General features: G+C 37.4%; 1 protein-coding gene and 1 pseudogene across 1 annotated transcript in view; one reads left to right on the forward strand and one right to left on the reverse strand.

Moving 5' to 3' along the window:
- The window catches only part of GLCE (glucuronic acid epimerase), a 109,281-nt gene that overhangs the window by 63,443 nt on the left and 26,802 nt on the right, over positions 1–19,036 (reverse strand). The window lies entirely within an intron of this gene.
- Positions 2,553–3,124, forward strand: LOC123800818 (peptidyl-prolyl cis-trans isomerase A pseudogene; annotated as a pseudogene).

Consider the following 19,036-nt stretch of genomic DNA (forward strand, 5'->3'; position numbering starts at 1 on the left):
AAAGGTGAAATGGGTATCTTGTTAACTTGTAACAAGCCCCTTTCCACCACAACTGGGTTTTCGTTAATGAGGTAACTTACAGAAAGTAACTAAGTAAGGACAGAGGCTGGTTTCTGGAAGAACCAAACATGTGATTAGGAGGTTGGAAATTTAATTCCACCTCCTGAACCTCCAGATACCAATGGCCAATGATTTAATCAGTCATGTTTATGTAATGAAGCCTCCGTAAAAATACAACAGGAAGGGTTTCAGAGCACTTCTAGGTGGTGAATACATGGGCATTTGGAGAGAAGTATGCTCGTAGAGGGCATGGAAGTTCTGCACCCTTTTCTCACACCTTGCCCTAGGCATTTCTTCCATCTGGCTGTTTCTAAGTTATCTACTTTTTAAATAAGCCAATAATCTAGTAAGTTAAATGTATGAGTTCTATAAGCCACTCTAGCAAATTAATCAAACCCAAAGAGCGGGTCACTGGAACTTCTGATAAACAGCTGGTAGGTCAGAATCACTGATGACGATCTGGGCTTACAACTGGTATATGAACTGAGGTATGGAGGGTGTAGTCATATGGGACTGAGCCCTTAATCGATACTACCTCTGGGTAGATGGTGTCAGAATTTAGTTGAATTGTAGGACACCCAGCTGGTGTCCGAGAATTGCTTGTTGCTGTGGGGAACTCTTCTGCCCTCTCCACATGCACACATACACAGGTTATAACTCGGTCCAGAACCTTTTAACAGGAGAATATTCAGAGTGATGAAACTGTCTGTATGGTACTGGGATAGTGGATAATGACCCTATCTGTGCATTTGTCAAAACCCACAGAACTGTACATTGCAAAAAGTGAACGTTGATGTATGCAAATTTTTAAAAATCAACTAAGATGCTAGGGAAGCTTTAAGATAGGATGCAGTGTGTGACAAATGAATCTGACTGCATTGCAAATGAATGGCAAAACCCCACTGAAGAGGTTAGAAGGAAAACGAGCTGACCTAAGAAACTCTGGAAAACAATGTTTTAAATGAAAACTTTAAGGCTAAATACAAAAGGACCCATACATAAACACTGGACTCTAGTTGATAAATTTATTTCTCATGGGAGTAATGATTAATTCTAAATTTACTTTTTACATGTATACTGGGGTGGAACAAATAAGTTAATAAGCCAGGTTTCTCATTCTCAGAGAAGTTAGAAGTTAAGCAAAAAGGAGAAGACTAGAATGAACCTTATGGTACTGGAGCAGAGTCACAGACGTTGGTATGAATTTAACATATATACTGTTTAAAATATAATACAGATGGATAAATACAGAAACAATTATAATGTGTACAGACACACAGATTAGCATACAGTATATAATTTCCACCTTCATCCTCTGAAAAGGCCTATAAATAGTGACATCCCAATAGTAAGGAGTACACCTACCACCCAGGCACTGGTCTCTGAACACAATTCTCCAATACAAGAAACGAGAGCTCAGAGAAATGACTGATTCTAGGAATAGAGTGGAGAAAATACAAGATGAGTCTGGAGCATCTTGTAGTGCCAGAAATCAAGGCAGTACCCAAAAAAATGTCAAAGGGATAAAGGACTCAACAATCAAATAATTTTAGCAACAAAACAAGTAACATAGCATTCATTGGATTACAAGCCAATGTATAAAAGTATACATAATGATCTAAATGAACAAATTAACTAATGAATGAAAGGTAAGGGACAAACTTCCTTATGGAAGAATTCCTAATAATATATGTAGACAGACCCTTATTCATAAAATGAAACTGTCACCCCACCTCCTTGAGTGCAGGCTAGAATTAGTGATTCACTTCCAAAGAACAGACAACGGAAAGACAAAAATAATAACTTTACAGTGTAGAAACCTAGCAAACACTGCCTTAACCAAGTGATATTATCATATACTCCCTGATAAAATGTGACGAGAAGGGTACTTCACTATCATACCTTTGATATTCTTCCCTAAAACCCTTAACCTCAGTCTAATCAGGAGAAAACATCAGATAAACACAAATTGAGGGACATCCTCCAAAATACCTACTAGTATTAATACTCAAAATGATCAAAGGCATGAAAAACAAGGAAACACTAACAAACTGCCACAAACTATAGGATACTAAGGAGACTTAATAAATGCAATGTGGAATCCTTGGAACAGAAAAAGGAGACAAGTGGAAAATCTGAGTTTAGAATTTGGAATTTGGTTAACACTATGGTACCAATGTTGGTTTCTTCACTTTGATAAATGTATTTGGTTTTGGGTTTATAAGATGTTATCACTATGGGAAGCTGGGTGAGGGACATACAGGGATTCTCTGTATTATCTTTGCAACTTTCCTACAAATCTAAAATTATTCCAAAATAAAGTTTCTATTATTTTAAAAAATGGACCAAAGACTTGGACAGACCCAAAAAGAATACATGTATTAACAAAAAGGCACGTGACAAAGTGTTTGATATCATTATTAGGAAAATGCAATTTAAAATCATTATCAGATATCATTCCAAATCTATTAGAATGGCTGTAATTAAAAAGAATGACCACTTGCAGATGCCTCTGCCCCAGAGCTGCCTTGTGCCCACCCAGCTGTGGTCATCCCATTGTGTTCTTAGATATCACTATGGACAGCGAGAGCTCTGGCCATGTCTCCTTCAAGCTGTTTGCAGACAGAGCTTCAAACACAGCAGAACTTTTGTGTTCTGAGCAGTGGGGAGAAAGGATTTGGTTATAAAGGTGCCTGCTTTCATGGGATTATTCCAGGATTTACATGGCAGAATGGTGACTTCATATGCCATAATGGCACTGGCAGCAAGTCCAACTATGGGGAGAAATTTGATGATGAGAATTTCATCCTGAAGCACACAGGTCCTAGCCTCTTATCCATGACAAATGCTAGACCCCACACAAATGGTTCCCTGTTTTTCATGTGCACTGCCAAGACTGAGTGGTTGGACAGCAAGTATGTGTTCTTTGGCAAGGTGAAAGAGGGCATGAATATTGTAAAAGCCACAGAGCACTTTGGGGCCAGGAATGGCAAGACCAGCAAGATGATCACCATTACTGACTTTGGACAAATCTAATAAATTTCACTTGTGTTTTATCGTTAACTACCAGACCATTCCTTCTGTAGCTCAAAAGAGCACCCTTTCACCTCCACCTGTTTGAAACATCCTATAACTTTGTGCTCTTGCTGCAATTCTATAGGTTTCATGTTTTCCTTACTCCCCTCCAAGTCTAGACGGATTACAGTTAACTTTATGATTATGAAATAAAAACTAAACAAACAGAAGAATGACCATGCCAAATACTGGCAAATAGGCAGAACAAGTATAACTATTACACATTGCTGATGGGAATACAAAGTGGTACAACCAATTTAGAAAACAGTTTGGCAATTTCTTATTAAGTAAAATTATACAATTACCAATAATCTCACTACTATGTATTTACCCAAGAGTAATGAAAACTCGCATTCACAAAATCCAACAAACGTTTATAACATCTCTATTCAAAATAGCTACAAACTTGAAACAACTCAAAGTCTTTCAATGAATTAAGGGATAAACTGCGGTACATCCATACAATCAAATACTACTCTGCAATAAAAAGGAATGAAATAATGATATACAAAACAACTTAGGTGATATCTTAAGGCACTATGCTGAGCAAATGCATGTGTATCTATCTCAAATAGCTAAATACTCTATGATCCCATTTAGTGGCCATTTTTGAAAAGACAATACTAAATGACAAAGTGTTTGCCAGGAGTCATGGGTGAGGTAGAGAGAGTACAACTACAAAGGGAGAGCATAAAGGAGTTTTATGAACTGATGGAACTATTTGGATATCTGGATACTGACTGTGATGACAGTTATGAGAAAATCTACACATGTTAAAGTTCATCAACTGTACACACACAAAGTCAATTTTACTGCATGTTCATTAAAAAAATTAATTTCTGATACTTAAACAAATAACCTTTAAGTCATCAAGATTTTTCCAGGATATTTAGTTTGGATTTTACAGTCTATAAAAATCCTCTTGTTTATTCTGGCTACTTTTAAGATAGAACGAATGACAAATTTCTCAGCTCAATCCTAACATACAGAATCACTGGGGTATCAATAGCCTAACAGTCAGTTATTTAGTCAGTGTGTCACCTGCAAAGGAGTCTAATCTAACAATCACAGTCCCACCTAATTGAAGAGTAAATCCTGACATGTGCTTTAATAGCATCATAAAAGAACTTTCATTGATTTAAAAAAAAAAAAGAATACTGATTTATAGCCAGAGAATTCCAGGGAGGGAAAAAAATGTGATTAACTCTACTTCAAATGCATTGAGAACATTCTAAAAATTGGAGAGTAAAACATAATCATCCGTTTCCACCTTTATTATCAGGGGAAAATTAATTGCTTTACTTGAATAAGAAGGTGCAGCACGGATGTAAATCAGGTAACACAATATTTCAGAATTCTACTCTTCTGCAAGAGTTTTACCTCAACTAATAAAGTACTACTATAAGCTTCTGTTACACTATACATACACATAGCACAAAACATTCAAATCATACACTACAACAATTGGTTTAAATTTAAAAATCTAAGTAGAAAGTCACTACCTTTCCTGAAAACACCTTTATTATTATTATTTAATCCACCTGATTCCTAGGTTTATCTTAGGTGTTGTTTTTTAAAATCATATTCAGGCAACTATTTTATTTAAATAAAACTCACTGGTTACTTGTTTTTAAAGCATACAATTGTTCTCAGTTGTGCTAGGAAATTTAGCAACAATTTTACATTGCTATACTTTATTTAAAAGAATCGAAGATTTTTTTATAAAGCCAATCTCCAACTGCACTAATTTCAAATGAAAACAAAAACCTCTGTAAGGAACAGTTTTTGCCTTAAGGCTTTTTGTTTTCCTAATATTACATTCAATTAGAAGTGAAATGGCCTGCTTCAAGAATTTAGGTTTATTTTCCCCAGAAACAACATATTTGGAAAAATATATGGCTTACATCTGAAACCGTATCCTCTCAAACTGAAGCCATTTGTATGTCACGGTAATAGTTCACTAAGGCCAGTTTCGTTTTAACACCCAGTAAAACAAGCGCCTACTGCAAATCAGTATGCTTATTCCTTCGTGTAATCTTCTCAGCAAATGTTCAATTTACTAAACAAAGGCTGCTTTAGTAATTCAAATCTGACGTCTAAAGATGCAAATGTTACCTGTCAAAAGCTTTCCATAAGTCAGTAAATTCCATCTCTCTGTGGCACTGCATGTATTTAAGTCACTGGCACATTTTAATGTCCAAAACCACAGAGGGGTTTTTTTCCCTTCTCTTTTTACAAAAATAAAAAAAACCTCAGTTATTTTCATTATTGTATTGTTATATTTCCAGCCTCCTTCAAAAGTTTCCATTTAATAAGAATTCTTGCATATGAACAAAATCCAACAGGATGCTACACTTTCCTAGACACTGAAGCATTGAAAAAAAAAAAAGCCCACAGAAATCAACATTATCTGTTAACACTTTCATGATTACAGTGCATTAAACCACCTCTATAAAATAAAAGTAGCTATCACCTTCCTTGACCCACATTAATATCACCGAAACTTAATTTAAGGACAATACCCATCTTAACATAAGCAAATGAAATGAATTTTTCATCCACTGTTCTAAAATTTCTTTTATCAGAAATGAAATTTCATATAAATATCCTTAGGCTACTTGTTTGGAGACATGAAGGGTCATATGGATAAGATATCATCCATAAATAATGTTAAACTTCCAAAGAATCATGAAGGAATTTTGGTTGGAGCTCTGTATGTACCGAAATTAAGAAGGTGCCCTAAGACCCCATTTGACATTTACGCTTTGGAGCTCAAACATGTGTAACAAATATATTTAACCACTTGCCAACTGTTCTGATAAAAAGTTCTGTGATGATCAAGTTTGATATTAATGCTGGTATATTATCTCTATGTCTCACATACTCATGCTTATTCCAACCCATAATTACTAAAGTTCCTCATTGCTGCTCTGGGATATTACATAGCCATCACTAAAAAAAATTAAGAACTGTCTTTAAAAGTCTTTGAACAATTGGTAAGAATCCTGTGGTTTTTCAGGAAAAACAGACTGACACTCAGCACACAGTGGGAACACAACAGGGAGCTGTATATGAAGAAGACAGCTCCAGGCGTAGTTTATTTTATTTTAATTCATTCATTTATTTTTCCCCCATTATTTTAAAAGGCTATCCATCCACGGAAAAGCCACATTGAGAAGTTTATTTTAATGTGCTTCAGGGTTGGCAATTCTTCACTATCTATTGATGAATACAGGGCTTAAAGCAACTGCTGATTTTTTTTTTAATTGGGTAGGTACTTTCTGGCTTTCGAACTCAGGGGGAAAAAAGCAAAAGTGACAATTTATATGATGACAGCATTTGTAAAGCTGCCTCTGCACTTTAGAGTTTTAACTCAGAAAAGGAAGACGGAGTACATGATAATTCTTAAGGCCTTTTACAAAATTCTGCAACAGGTATCTGATTAAATCTTAACTTGTCATCTGAGTCTGGATTGAACTCAAAATTCCTCACTGCTTTTCGAGTAGAAAATATCAGAAAAGAGAGATAAGTCAAGTTCCTAACAATGCAAAGGAAAACCAAAGTAAGCCTTTTGAACAGTATCTGTTAAGCATCTAAGATGTAAAACACTGGTCTAGTGGTGGGATGCGGAAAGGGCCACAACAAAGAACACTAGTACCTGCTTTCAAAGAACTTAACGTAAATACAAAGTACATGAAGAATCCTTTATAATGCACTGCTCTGTTTTGTTTGCTCTTGTAAGAATGCTGCTATATACATTCAGGCAGGGCAGGGAATGTGTCTTGTCTTTTTTATTCCAATAGCCCCAGTGCCTATTGCAATGCCTGGCACAGTGTAAGTAATCAAAATTTATTTGTTGGACAAATGAAGACTTTCAACAGCTATGTCAATACTGACATTTGCTTTCCTTAACTCCAGGGACCTAGCCCCTTTGACAGACAGAACGGCCCTCCAAAGATGTCCTTGCTCCTTTCCCTCCTACCCCCAGCCTAGCTTTCCTTACATGGCAAAAAAGACTTTCAGTTATAATTAAGATTAAGGATGCTAAGATGGGGAAATTGGCCTAAATTATCCAAGTAGGTCCAATCTAGTCAACCACAAGAGTCCTTTAAAATGGAAGAGGAAGACAAAAGGTGGATCAGAGAGATGAGACAGAAGGAGGAGGAAATACCTTACGTGTAAAGGGGCCTTGACCTGTTGTTGCTGGCTTTTAAAATAGAGGAAAAAATGCCACGAGCCAAGGGATGAGGGTGGTCTTTAGGGTCTGAGAAGGGTCCTGATCTGACAACCAGCAAGGCAACTGGGATGTCAGCCCTACAACTGCAAGGAAAAGAACCCTACCCGCCGAAATCTTAATTTTAGCCCAGCTGGACCCTCGTGTTGTCCTACTGACCTAGAGAATGTAAGATAATAGATTACTGTTGTTTAAGCCACAAAGTCTGTAGTGATTTGCCACTGCAGCAATAAAAAACAAATGCACCCCCTATAACCTCTACCTGAATGTATAGCCTCTTGCCATCACCCTGACACTACTTCAGTCAAAGATCTCAAATCCTTAAATGCTTTAATCTTATCACAATCTCCTATTAACTCTTCTACTTCATGCTGCTGGTACCTGTCATTATGACGGAAATATCTTGTTTAAAGGAAGGGATGTTTTGAAACAAAATGTGTGGTTTACCAACCCCAAATTCCATTTTCTAGTTACAGTGTTCAGTCAGCATCCTACCAAAGAGTGCATGACTGCCCCCACAGAATGGTTATAATAAAAGTGCAAATTTCACATTCTCTGCAACATGCAGTACCAAGGACATACACAGAAATGTGTTATTAAACAACCCAGTGTGTCAAATCCGGATTAACTTACTTTCAAAGGAAAAGCCTTTTGTTTTTAAATCTGGAACCATTTCTTTGCCTCTTTATATTTATACACTTGCTCTAAAATATTTTTAAAAACCTCATAAATAATCTGTTTAACAGTAATTAGAATTTTATCTAGTTAAAACAACAGCAGAGCATGCCACAACACAGATGGCAGAAGACTTTCTCCTTGCCTGATCAGTGTCAAAGAACTGTTCTCCTATTTCACGATTAAGAAGAATTCTGTTGCAGGCTATCTCATTTACAAAACACATGCTAGTGAGTGAAAGGACAGCTTTATTAAGAAAGTCTTTGTTCAGCAGAACTCTTGGCTATTTCTCAATGTAAAGATTTTTCTTACTGCTCAGATAAAACCTAGCCAAATATATGATTAAGGAATCAGAATGGACGGAAGTCTATACTATTGATCTCATTCTGGTTCCAAGTCCTTAAGCACACTCATTCCTTGTGGAGCAGGTTTCCAAACTTGGAGCTTTTAAAAATCTCAATGTTCAACTTACACCCCATACCAATGAACTCAGAATATCTGGGGATGGGACAGGCATAAGTATTTTTGAAGATCCCAAAGTGGTTCCAGTAGGATTTATTATTAGCAGTGTGGCATGGTACAGTGCACTTTATGGAACTGGCAGCCTGGGATCTGGCACTGGCCCTGCCACCAGCAAGCCTGGGTACATCACTGACTGGGTGGCCATTTCCTCATCTATAAAAAGATAAGGCTGGGTAAGTTATTGCTAATATTGAAAATATTATGAGTCTAGGATGAGATTCCTTAGTTCCAAAGATTAAACTGCCTCAATTTTAAATGTCCCCCACCAAAATCCAAATCCATGACCTGATACTTTTTCCAGCCTATCAAGAGCTTATTTTTGTAAAAAAGGTTACTTCATAGTAGGGATCAAATTTAGCTATACTTCAACTGATACATCATTATGTCTATCCAGGTCATAAAGTAGTATATGGACTGGGAATGATGGGAAACTTGAATGATCTCATGAGATAAATACAGCTTGCTATTAGACTATTTCTTGAATTCCCATTAAATTATATATTACATGTATTTTGATTTTCCTAAGTAGCATTCCTGGTTTTATTTAGGTCACAGAGGCATAACATGATTTTAACTTTTCAGTAATGTTAACTTATTTCATAAAAGCAATGCATTAAGGACATGGGAAAATAGGGGTTGGGAGAACCCCTGAGTAGCAGTTGTGTTTGACAGTGCCAAGCTGAGTCCTCACCCTCACCAGTCCTCTCAGGAATGTATGCTACCAGAGATGAGGATGCTTGGGAAAAAAAAAAAAAAAAGCTAAACCATTCAACACATTAAGCACTTCATAGTACCAGGGTTTGGGGACTGGGGGGCACACTTCTAAAATGGACCTCCAATGATCCCTGCATTCATGGTACTCACATGCTTGTGTAATTCCTTATTCCCCTGAGTGTGGGCTGGGCCTAGTGACTTCCTTCTAAAGAAGAGAATAGGGAAAAAGTGAAGGGATGTCACTTCTGTGATTAGGTTAAAAAGATTATGATGTCATACTTGCTAGCACTCTCTTCTGCTGGTACTCTTTCTTGCCCTCTTGCTTACTTGCTCTGAGGGAGATACTCTGGAAAAGTCCACATGGCAAGAGATGAAGGGAGGCCTCTGACCAACAACCCAATGAGGAAATGAATCCTGCCAACAACCATGTGAGTGAGCTAGGAGGTGGATCCTTCCACAGTAAACTTTCAGATGAGACTGAAGGCCTGGTCAACCCACTGACTGTAGCCTTGTAAAAGACCCACCCAAGCCATTCCTATATTCCTGACCTACAGTGAGATAATGTGGTTTTGAGCTGCTAAGTTTTGAAGGCAATTTATTAGGCAGCAATAGATAATATAGGCATATAACAAGAAACAAAAACACTGCACTGAAGGAACCAAAAGTTGAGTAATGAGTAGGATCAAGGTATGAACAATCTAGTAATGGGTGAGAGACATATACATAAATGTAATAAAGTGTCTTAAGCACTCTGACAGAAGTACATATATGCAGGGTATAGTGGGGACATAAGAAAGGGTTTGGTTTTGGAAGGGCACAGGCAATGAAGTTCTTTAAAAGGGAGGATGTGAGTTATAAGCATGAAATACAACAGTCAGTTTGGAAAACTATACGTAATCTGAGGGCAGAGAGGATTATTAATCCTCCAACTTCAAAAATGTGCAAGCATTTATAGGTGGCATAAGAATCGAAGAGCTCTCTAGTATCGTATATAGTATAACTTTAGTTATATTAGCAAACTCTCAACCTCCACTAGATTACAGAACATCATTTTATTATGGAATAGTATCACTAATTATGAATAAACGGTCCATGCTCCAAGACAGGACTTAGCCAGGGCCAATCTTTCCACCTGTATACGAGATCCCAATTTCCCTCCACCTATGCAAGAAAAATGCTCCAGCAATGACCTCTTCTCTCTACTGCGTTGTCAAATATTCCCTCTCTACTGGGTCATTCCCACCCCATATTTAAAAGCAAAAATAAAACCCCCTCCCTTAATTCTATATGCCATATGTGTATAGCTCCCCCTTTATAATAAAATTTAAAAGTGTTGTCAATACTCACCATCTCATCTCCTCTTGAATCCCTGTCAACCAGGTTTTATTCTTCACCCTATTTGTCAAACTTCCCCTTAATAAAGCCAATAATGACTTCCACATTGCTAAATACAATCATCAATTCTCAGTTTTCCTCTTACTTTACCTATGAAAAGCAGCTAATACAAACAGTAACTCCTCCTGTAAAATATATGGCTCCCAGGACACCCAATTCTCCTGGTTTTCATCTATCTTATTCTCTTGCTGGTTCACTTCTCTTCCCCCTAATTATAGAATGTTCGACTTCAGTCCTTGGACCTCTTCTCTCCTGTGTGATACTGTAATTTATAAAAAGAAATATATATTCAGTCTTCTCCGTTTCTGGCACAAAGCTCCTAAAACTCTCGGAATTTGGAATTTCCTAAGAGATGAGAACAATAAAGGTATCTTTTGTTATGTTAATGAGGTGACTTTTAGAAAGCACCAAAGAAGGGAGCTGGTTACCAGGAGGACCAACCCTGGATTCAGAGGGTTGAAACTTTCAATCCCACCCACTTGACCTCTGGAAAAGAAGAGGGCTGGGTCAGAAGCACAGGTTAACAACCTGGACTTGGGTCTGGCACCTGAGAGGGGGGTTAGTCTTGTGGGACCGAGCCCTTATCCTGTGGAATCTGATGCTATCTCTAGACAGATAGTTAGAATTGAGTTGAACTGTAGGACATCCAGGTGGTATCTCAAGAACTGCTTGGTGTAGGGGGAAAAAATGCACAGTCTGGAACTGGGTACAGAACAGTACTTCCCATCTACATTCAACTCTCTAGGTGGTCTCCTCCAACATGAGGGCTTTAAATACAATCTATAAACTGACAACTCCCCAAATTATTTACTGGTAGATAAACAGCCTTGTCTTCACCCCATAATTGTCTTCTAATACATCTGAACCGCCTACTCAACATTTTTGACTTGGAATTTAATAAGCATTTCTTAGCAGATTCAAAACCAAACTCCTGGGGCACCTGGGTGGCTCAGTCGGTTAAGTGTCTGACTTCAGCTCAGGTCATATTCTCAGGGTCGTGGAATGAAGCCTGCATCAGGCTCCCCACTCCCTCTCCCTCTCTTTCTGCCCCTCTCCCCACTCATGCTTGCACTCTCTTTCTCTCTCACTCAAATAAATAAAATCTTTAAAAAAACAAAAACAAAAACCAAACTCATAATTAACCTCACCACCACCCAACCCACAAACTTGCTCCTCCTTCCACAGTCTTTCATCTCAGTAAATGATAACTATAAGCTTCTAATAGCTTAGGCCAAAACATGTATGTACTGTTAGCCCTGCTTTCCCTCTCCCTCTTATTTCTTATCAGCAAAAACTGTTGGCTTCACTTTTAAAATAGAATCCAACCATTTTTCATCATCTCCTCTGCTACCAAGCACACAAAGATTATTGCGATAGTCTCCTAAATTATCTATTTCTGCCTCAAAACCCCCAATCACCTACCTCTGGTGATAATTTAATTAAAAAAAAAAAAGTCAGGCCATGTGATCACTCTGCTCAAAACTCTCTAATGGCCTCCTTTTCTCAGATTAAAAGGCAATATCCCCCTAAGTTCAATTAACTAGCTTGCCATTACTTCTCTGACCTCATCTAATACTTTCCCCCACTCAGTCGCAATGGCCTCCTCCCTGTTCCTGGAACAGATGAGGCACACTTTCCTTAGGGCAGTTGAACTTGCTGTTACCTTGAGACAGGAATACTCTTCCCTGAGATAGCGGTTTGTATAGACTGCTCCTTCATATCTTTGTTCAATCGTTGCCTTCTTTCTCTGGCCTGCCCTCCACCAATCCCCATGCCTCCCAAGATCCCCCAACCCCTTTCCATCTCTTATTTTTCTCTACAGACCTACTGTTATCTGGCATACTACGTATCTTATCTATTATTTTCTGTCTCCCTTCACTAGAATGTAAGCTCTACAAGAATAGGAATTTTTGTCTATTTTCTTTACTGTTGTACACTGCTGTAGAACAGTGCCTCATAATAGTAGGCACTGTTATTAATATTTTTGTTCAATGAATGACTGAACCAACCAAGGGGATTCTCCCACTGATCCATTCTAATATCGTTAGGGGAATAATCTGAATAATTCCAAAGGTACCAAAATATTACATCCATATTTCAATCACTATGATTAAGTTCTGGCAGATTTAAGTCCCTAATTATATTCATATTGGGCTCACATTCGTTTGCATTCCCTTGGATGCATACTAATTATGTGCGGAAGAGTAGTACAGAATCATCTTAAACAAGGAGAACCCAGATTGATTTTTTTTTTTTTTAAGATTTATTGATTTATTTTGGGGAGGGAGAGAAGGAGAGCAGAGGGAGACAGAATCTCAAGCAGATTCTGCACCAACCACAGAGACTGAGTCAGGGCTCCATTGCATGACCCCGAGATCACAACCTGAGCCAAAAACAAGAGTTGGACACTCAACAGAATGTGCCCCCCCGATTGATCTTTAAAAATAATTTCCCATAAGGACGCCTATGGAGGCTCAGTAGGTTAAGCATCTGCCTTCGGCTCAGGTCATAATCCTGGGACCCTGGGATTGAGCCCCTCGACAGGCTCCTGCTCAGTGGGGAGGCTGCTTCTCCCTCTCCCTCTGTCTCTACCCTCCACTTGTGTTCTCTCTCTCCCTCTCTCAAATAAATAAAATCTTTAAAAAAAATTTTCTCTATAGATAATCCAAAGTGGAAAATCCATACACAATATTTCACAGAATATAACTGTTAAGAATTTGCAAAGTCTAGGAGTAGAGGAGAGGTTTAGTAAAAATTTCAATCTTTGGGGGTCCCTGGGTGGCTCAGTCGGTTGGGCGTCTGCCTTCAGCACCATGATCCCAGGGTCCTGGGATCGAGCCCTGCGTCAAGCTCCCTGCTCAGCAGGAGCTTGCTTCTCCCTCCGTCCTCGTGTGCTCTCTCTTGCTATCTCTGTCACTGTCTCCCTCTCTCAAATAAATAAATAAAATCTTTTAAAAATTTTTTCAATCAAATTTTACTAGTACAAAAAAACGACTTTAAGATTTTATAAATGTTTTCATAGGTCATTTATAACCTTTGCCTAATACAATATCATGTATTCACCATCTATACTCCAACTTACATTTTCCTTTTTCTAAACTATCAGTGATAAAATAAATGAACTATTTAGACAAAACTAACAGATTCTCAAAGAACAGGATTTGATTGAGCTGAGATAAAATAATTTTATAACTATATTTTTATATTTGTTTTACACATTTTCCAAAATGCTTTCACATCTATGATCTTCATACTGATATGTACAATAGGCAAGCAGATACTATCACACGCTCCCCCCACCTCCCACATACTTACACACACTTTACAGATGGAAAAAAAATGAGTCTTAAAGAGATTAACTGACTTGCTCAGGGGTACAAAGCTATATAAGTGGTTCAACCTGGACTGTAACCAAGTTCTTTCCAATCCAAGTCTACTGTTTTCTATCACAACGTATTACCTCACCCAGTGATTAAAGAAAGGTACCACTGCCTATGTACAAAACTTGACTGTAAAAGCGTCTTCCTTCAGGATTGGATTATTTTGACATTTCAACCTATTATAAAATGCTTTGCAGATGGTACAGATGTGCTAACACTCTCACAGGAAAAAAATGGAGAAAAAGCCCAAGAAGTCAATAAAATCGAGTAAAGAAAACTCAGTATCCAAAGCAGTAGTAACATGAGATTAATGGTTAGTCTCTGCACATAAAATCGATGTTTTTGAACCGTTCAACTACCAAACAGATACTTAATACCACTGCAGCCAAAAGAAGCTATTTAACAAAACCCATTCCAGGCAAAAATCACTTATTACTGCTAGAACTCATACTAGGTCCCTATCTGAATAACCCTGGAAATCTGGAATGAAAATAAGAATGAATTATTTTTGCCCTTCTCCCCTAAGGCTTAACTCAGGTTTAGATTAACAAATGGCTCCATATCTCATTTCATCTGGACTTCCTCCTGGTCTCCTCTCATATTCTAAGATGAGGAGAGAGACGGATTCCTTTATCATTCCATCTGTACCCTAAAGCAATACAAAAGTGGGTCAAGAGTTGAACTCAAAAAGAGTACATTCCGTGTGAGATTAAAAGCTTTGTTCTTCCTATCATCAGAATGTAATTGTGTGTCTCTGACCTATATTAAAAGTTCTCCTAGCAGAAATCTAGGTTCATTTCTGAAGCCAAGTCAGGCTTACTTGGGACTCTCAAACTGCAAATATGGCTGCCAGCCCACTGAGCAATAGCACATAGGAATTGATAGAACCTGGTCTAGGTAGGGAGAGCCATTCATTTCTAGGGCCAGAAAAGACAACCTAAAAATAGGTAATACTTCACTACACACGGTTTGGTTCTATGAAACAGTATTTGCTACCACAGATACTCTTTTGTTGCTTCCATTTTTCAGCAAGTACCTAGGGACTGACATGTTACATCAGACTTTATTTGCAGTTCCTTCAAGAAAATAAATGGCTGGAGAGAAGTTAAAATAATTTAATATGATGATAAAAAAAAGACTTAAAACTTCTCTAAAGGAAATACGTGATGCAGTTAATAGTGGTTTGGGATCAATGCCCTAAGTAATGAAAATAATCTTTGTCTGGAATATCCCCTGCAAAGTCTGAAATAGAGTAAGACAAGCAAGGTGCCTGGGGCATAATATTTAAGGAGGCTCTGACTCTATAGGCAGTTCAAGTGCAGGATTGGTACCTGAGAGTGAGTGCTTCCCAAATTTTGTATCGTAGGTGCCCCAGTGCCTCACCAATTCAAAGCCCTGATCCACTGTGATATATATTCATCAATAAAATATATATTCATCAAATATACATATTTATCCACTGTGATATATAAATGTATACATGTTCATCGAGGGCACAGTGGAAGATTCCATGGCTTTAAGAAGTACCTAAGCAGAATCTGAAGTTTGAAATCCTGATCACATTCATCATGACTATCTTCTGAATATAATAAGAAAAGGAGAGGCTTGACATTTTGCACATATTCTGAAAAATGACAATTGCACATATCCTTAGAAAAGGAAAAGCTTATAGTGTAAGTGGAAAAGTTTAGTGTTTATAGAGATTTCCACTTTGAACATGAAAGACAAAGAAGGTCTGGAACTATTGTTCTGCCTAAACAACTACAAACTAGACAAAATATAGGAAACAACTGTTTTCAAACACTGAATAAAGGCGACACCAGACTGTGATCCCAGACTACTGCTCTCAAAGGGCAATAAGTCAGAGAAACCTCTAGTTTTCCACTTGGAGGTTATTTCCAGGCAATGGTACAGAGAAGGATAACCCCAAAAGAATCCAGCACTATTGCTGAGTTAAAAAGACACAGATCAAAGTTTAGAGAGGCCAAGGCAGCTAGAATTTTGTGTGTGGGTGCAGGATACAGACTAACTGAGAGGAGAGATCTACCATAAAGAAAGAGGTCCAAAAAAATGACTGAGGGTCCTATTGGATCTTTGGCTGAATACAATTTGTGCATGTAGAAAGTGAAACCGCAAGAGGCCAGGCAAAATCAAAATTAACCTCTAAGGAAAGAGTATTACCAGGAAGCTGTTAGATAAAAATTGTCAGAGCTCACAAAGGGCCAGGAATTGTTAAAGTTTCCCCTATCCAAAGTGAAAAGATCTTGCTGAACATGGAAGCCAACAGTGACCCCAGAAGGGCCATGCCTTAGAAGTGAAGTTAAATTAGTCCCACTACGGGGGCGCCTGGGTGGCTCAGTTGGTTAAGCACCTGCCTGCAGCTCAGGTAACGATCCCAGGGTCCTGGAATAGGGCCCTGCATCAGGCCCTGCATCGGGCTCCCCGCTTAGTGGGGGTCTGCTTCTCCTTCTCCCTCTGTGCTCTCTCTCAAGTAAATAAATAAAGTACTTTAAAAAATAAAAATAAAAAAATGAATTAGTCCTACCGTAAAGGCAATTCTGGGTTTGCCCTGAAACTGCTTAAAAATAAGCCATGAAAGGACCAAACTTACCTGCAAGTAACTTAGCAGTATACCATAAAAATTCTGACATTCTTTAATGTAATACAACAAAATCCAGCAAACAACATAAAACAATGATAAGCATATAATAATCAAAAATACAGTAATCACATGATAATCAAAAATTATAAAATACAGCATAAAAATAGGCTTATGGGTAAGCAATAAAACATGACCCATGAACTAGAAAACCATAGCCAATATTAACAGAACCAGAAATGAACAAGATGAGCAAATCAGGAGACGAAGATGTTAAAACAGCTAAAATAAACGTATTTGCTCAACAACATAATAGAATATCTGAATATAATGAGGAGACAAGGAAACCTACAAGAACGAATCAAATGGAACTTCTAGAGATGAAAAATATAATATCTGAAGTAAAATATCATTGGAAGGGATTTATTGTAGATAAGCCACTGCAGAAGTAAACCTGGAGGCCGAAGAATAAAACTATTCGAAAAAGGAGAGGGGGGGGAGCAAAGATGTTCCCCTCCCCCAAATGAACAGACTCAGTGACCTGTGGGACAGTACCAGCAATCTAACATATGTTTAACTGAAGCATGAAAACAAAAGAGGTGGAGCAAGGTTGGAAAAAATAATGGCTGAGAAAATTTCAATTTGTTGCATACCTCAAATGCACAGTTCCAAGAAGTTCAAGGAATCCCACATAGGATAAACACAAACATACATTCACACGTACACATAAAGTACATCGTAAACCAATTACTGAAAACAGTGACGAAAAATCTTAAAAGAAGCTGGAGGAAAAAAGGTACATTACATACAATGGAACAAAGATAAGAATCACCACAAATTTCTCCTCAGAGGGTATCCAAGCCAGAAGACAACAAAATAAAATCTTTAAAGTTCAAAAAGGTAAAAACAAGGCGACCTACTATGCAGAAGAGAGTTCACATAGCAAGCTCAAGACTGCTATCCTTAGAAAACATTCCCTAACTAATACAGGTGGTTTACTGTGCCTACAGTGTTTGTGTAAGCAATATGATTCATGCTATACACCTGCTTTCCTTCTGGAAGACTGGTATTTTGATGCATGCTACGCAGAGGATGCTCACGTGACCAATAAAAACTTTGGACGCTAAGTCTCTAATGGGCTTCCCTGTTGGACAACATTTTTTCACTTGCTGTCACCATTCATTGTTAATAGAGTTAAACATGTCCTGTGTGACTCACTGGGATTAGACTCTTGGAAACCTATACTTTGTTTTCTCCAGACTTTACTCATGAACCTTTTCCCTTTACTAATTTGGCTTTGCATCCTTTCACTGTAATAAATCGCATAACTATACACCCAGTCCTGAGAATTCTCCTAGTGAACTACCAAACCCGAAGGCAGTCCTGGAGACTCCTAACACACTAAAATTCAGTGCCAGAAAAAATAGCTTTCTGAAATGTTGATAAAATACTTTTTTAGACAAATAAAAGCTGAGAGAATTTGTCACCAGCAGACTTGTACGTTAAAAAAATGCTGTGAAAGAATTTCTGCAGAAGAAAAATGATAAACAAAAACATAAATCTATACAAAGGAATGAAGAGCACTAAAATGAGTAAATATGCGAATAATAATAAAATAGATTTTCTTTCTTATTTTAAAAGAACAATAATCTATTATGGGGTTTGTAAAATATACAGAAGTAAAACATGACATTTGGAAAAGTGATGGGATAAGGAAAAATATACTGTGCTTAAAGTCACACATTATGCGTAAAGTGATAGATTATTATTTGTAGGAAGACTGTGATAAGTTAGAGGTGCTTATTATAACCATGTCAACCACTGAAAAAGAAAAAAAATGAAAGAGTTACAGTTCATAAGGCAATAGTGCAGATAAAATGGAATACTAAAATGTACTCAATTCAAAAGAAAGTAAGAGTAAAAAAAGCAAAGAGATGGGACAGAGGAAACAAATAGCAAGATGGCAGACATAAGCCCAATCACAATATAGAACACCTGACTGAAAGGAAGAGATTATCAGATTGTATAAAATGTTGTCTAAAAAGAAATCCATTTTAAATATAAAAAACAAAAAGGTTAAAATTAAAGGATTATAAAAATATACCAGGCTACCATTAATCAATAAAGAGCTGTAATAGCTATCTTAATATCAGATAAAGTATATTTCACAGCTAAGATACTTACCAAAGATAAATAGGGTCATTTCATAATGATAAAGGGATTGACTTAATCATGAAGATGAAGAATTCTAAACTAAACAGCTTCAAAATACATAAAGCAAAAACTGATAGAATTACAAGGAGAATAGACAAATCCACAATTATTGTCAGTGATTTCAACACTACTGTTTCAATATGTGATAGAACAAGTACACAAAAAATG

This window comes from Ursus americanus, chromosome 28 (assembly GCF_024610735.1).
Source record: "Ursus americanus isolate L20-20 chromosome 28, mUrsAme1.1.p, whole genome shotgun sequence".
Lineage (NCBI taxonomy): Eukaryota > Metazoa > Chordata > Mammalia > Carnivora > Ursidae > Ursus > Ursus americanus.